Source organism: Aegilops tauschii, chromosome 2 (assembly GCF_002575655.3).
Source record: "Aegilops tauschii subsp. strangulata cultivar AL8/78 chromosome 2, Aet v6.0, whole genome shotgun sequence".
Taxonomy (NCBI): Eukaryota; Viridiplantae; Streptophyta; class Magnoliopsida; order Poales; family Poaceae; genus Aegilops; species Aegilops tauschii.
This window is the reverse complement of record NC_053036.3, coordinates 63,178,389-63,182,167: the sequence shown is the minus strand read 5'-3', so window position 1 is coordinate 63,182,167 and position 3,779 is coordinate 63,178,389.

Sequence of the window (3,779 nt, the reverse complement as noted above, 5' to 3'; positions counted from 1 at the left end):
TGCTACTCGCTCAGCGTCTGGACCTGAAGCCTTTCAATAAGCTCGGGTGCTTCCTCCCTGACTATGAAGATTGGACCGCCGACATGGAGGACTGATTATTGGTGACAATGTGTCACTACTGTCTTTTTCTACGGCAAAACTTTGAATTTATGCACGGCGAAACTATGTGATGTAACTAAACTGTGGTCCTGAAGTAGCGTAGATTGCTCTAGTTAATTAGTTTGAGTATGAGGAACTTCATCATTTATGTTTACTATTCGTTGCTTGTATTTTGCTAATTATGCCTCTTTGTTTTCTTAAGTACATTATGTTGCAGGTACATAGATCAGAGATGGTGAACGGCTACTACGTCGTGTATGTTGGGAGGGTTCCAGGATTCTACGACCACTGGCGAGCCGCTCAGGCCCAGGTGCACAGGTACCCGGGTGCTAGCCACAGTGGGTTCGGCACCAGAGCCGAAGCGAAAAGTAGTTACTTGAGGTGGACACTCCAGCATGAGCAGGGGCGGGACCGCCAGTACTACATAGTCGTGCTCTTGCTCATGCTTATCGCTCTTCTCTTCTACATCATGGTTTAGATAGAGATGATGAAACTTGTGTGTGTGCCATGACCATGCAGTTGCACTTATTCGGGACATTACATGATCGCACTTGTATATCGCTATTTTTGAGATGTGATGATATTTGTGTTGAATGATGATGATGATGATGGTGGTATGACGAGACTACTGTATGTCTATGATATGATGAGAATAGTGTATGTTTAGTATGATCTGATGAAACTTATGTATAGAGCCTGTATAAATACAACACAAATACGTAGAGGGGTGCGAACCGGCGAAAGCAGGAACATTAGCAGTAGCGCTGGAAAGCACCTAACAGTAGCGCTGGCTTAGCAGCAGCGCTTCCTGTGAACAAGTGCTACAGATAGTTATCAGTACCGCTGGTCCAGGAAATGCTACTGCTAACAATACTTACCAGTAGCGCTGCCCGTAACAGCGCTACTGCTACAACTTAGCTGTAGCACGGTAGCAGTAGCGCTGGATCCAGTGCTACTGCTATATGCATATTTCAGGCGCTACTACTAGGGTTTTCCCCAGTAGTGCTCCCTCAAAACAGTAGATCCCCCACCCCAATCCAATCGGGATCGGGGTCGGAGGCCGCCGCCGCCAAACTGCACCGCCAGGCCGCGGTGCTCGCCGCCTCCTTTCTGCTGGGCATGGCACCGAAGCAAGAAACAGTAGCGCGGCCGCGAGCAGCGACTGCGGCACGCTGCACTGGAGCAAGCAGCGGCATGAGGCGCAGATCATTGGTCAAGCAGCGGCGGCGGCGAGCAGCAGCGGTGCGGCCGCGAGCAGTACGAGCAACGGCGGGGTCGCGGCCATGAGCAGTACGAGCAACAGTGAGGGCGCGGCCGCGAGCAGCGGCGGTGCGGCCGTGAGCAGTACGAGCAACGGCAGGAGCGCGGCCGCGAGCAGTACGAGCAACGACAAGGGCGCAGCCACGAGCAGTACGAGCAGCGGCGGCGCAGCGCGCAGCAGCGGTGCGGCCGCGAGCAGTGCTAGAGGCGATGGCAGCGCGCAACAACTGCGGGCGGCGGCACACAGCAGCGGCGGGTTGATCCGGGGAGGTGAGCTCGCAGCGGCCCAAGAGCTCCAATGAGGTGAGCGCGCACCAGTGCACACTTGTGCCGGTGCCCTCTACTCCCGCTGGCAGACCAAAATCCATAGATGGGGAAGATTGCTTTTTTTTTTGCTTGAAGGTTGTCCCCATAAAATTAAAGGTTAGGCACTCATGCCATGCAGCCCACGGCTCTACCTAGAAAAGATTGTTATTGCCGCCGGCCTCCCCCTGCTCGCTGGAGCTCTACCTCTCTCCCTCACTCGTGCCTCCCACACTCGAGGAAGAAGAAGACTAGAGGAGGGAGATGGACAAAGGGACACAGAAAAAATTTCTTGGCGCACATACGCCACCGTCGCTCGAACAACGTCCTTTTTTCTTGAGCACGAACTTAATACACCCGGCCAGCGATACATAGAGGATCGACGAGAGTTCATATTCATGCACGCACAGACGCACGCCGCGCCCACGGTGCTCCCACTCGCCCACGCTCTGCGCCCCTCGCTATACCTGGCCCGCACTCCCATCGCGCGCGCACGCAGACGACGCGGCCACCAACAGCCTGGACGCGGTCACACCACCGGCTCCATCGCTAGCCGGAAACGAGCCATGCGCACGCACGCGCGGTCACACACGCACACAGACGACGCGTCCAGCCCACACCTTAACGCGCACTGGCCACGACCGTGGCTTTATTTGGCTAACATGCACCCCTTAAGCCACGGCTTAGAGGAGGCCGGTCCTCGACGCCGACGACGTCCGCCAGCAGCGCGCGCTCCACTGTCGGCTCCCTCTACTGCTTGGGGCAGTCCCTCTTGAAGCCTCCGCTGCTTGGGGCAGTCCCTCTTGAAGTGGCCGTGCTCGCCGCACTTGTAGCGGCGCCCTCGTCGGTTGCCGCCATTTCCCGACGCCACGCTCCGCCCGTCGTCGTCGTCGCGAGCTCCGCCCTGCTGCCGCTCCCGCGCCTACCACTGTGCCACGGTCAGCATCAGCTGATCGTCGGCCGTGGCACGCGGTGAGTCCGCGGTGAGCGCACCGGCCGCGGAGGCGCTGCGTGGTGGTGCAAAGGCCGCGAAACATGAGGCACGGCGTGGCGCCATGGAGGTGCTGGGCGGCCACGGAGGACGCAGCGGTGCGGTGCGACGCCATGAAGCAGCGTCCGGGAAGTCTCGCGTTTCAGCGCGACGACATCGATGGCGTATGACGCCGGAATGCTTGGCGTGTGTCGCCAGCGGAAAATGGGCTCGGCGTTTGTCGCCGAGGAACGCCAGGCGTATGTCGCCGATGGAGAAGGAGCTCGGGGTATGTCTCTAGAGACAAAGAAGCAGGCACGGTGGTGACCGGCGTGAGCGCGCGAGGTCAAGTCTGCGGCGGTGGCGACCGGTGGCAGCGCGCTAGGTCGAGTCCGCGGTCATGGCGATGATGACGATGGGAGCAGCGGTCGCGACGGTCGACGACGAGCCATGTCTCCTGTGATGGTGCAGCGAGAAGACAAGTCAAATTAGGGGGAGTTTGTTAGGAGTAATCGTACGTGACTTGGATTCGCATTGGTTAGCTAGCTACTTAGCCGGGTGTGCATGCATGTGTGGGTCGCCATGGTGTGTAAACGCATGCATGTAGGTTGTTAGCAGCAGTACTCGTTGTGCGCATCCTGCGAGCGTGGCCGGGCACCGCGGGTGGATCGTGCGCGTGCTGGCTGCCGTGGGGAGGTGGGATGTGGTTTGTACATGCACACGCGCAGGTATAAAACACCCCCAGACCTGAGTTTGTTGAGTGCGTGTGTGCGCCTCCAGGTTTGTAGCCTCACATGGTATGGGCCAGTCAGTTGAATAATGAAAAACGGCGTCTCTGTGGGGAGAACGCCAAGGAAGCCTTCGCACAAGGTGATGAAGGCAGACTGCAGCACCACCGTGTTCGGAGTGAGGTTGTGCGGCTGAAGTTGATAGAAGTCGAGAAAGGAGCAGAAGAAAGCGCTTGCCAGCAAGCCAATGCCGCGCAGGAAATGCGAGCGGAAGACTACCCGCTCGCCTTCTTCCTGCTCCGGCGTGATCTCCTTCGTAGGCGCGAGACGGACCCGCACCTGGTCCGCGCCGGGCAACCGCCGCGTCTTGCGGAGGAACTCGATGTGGTCCATGTGAGCGCTGGAGCCGTCCCAGTCCC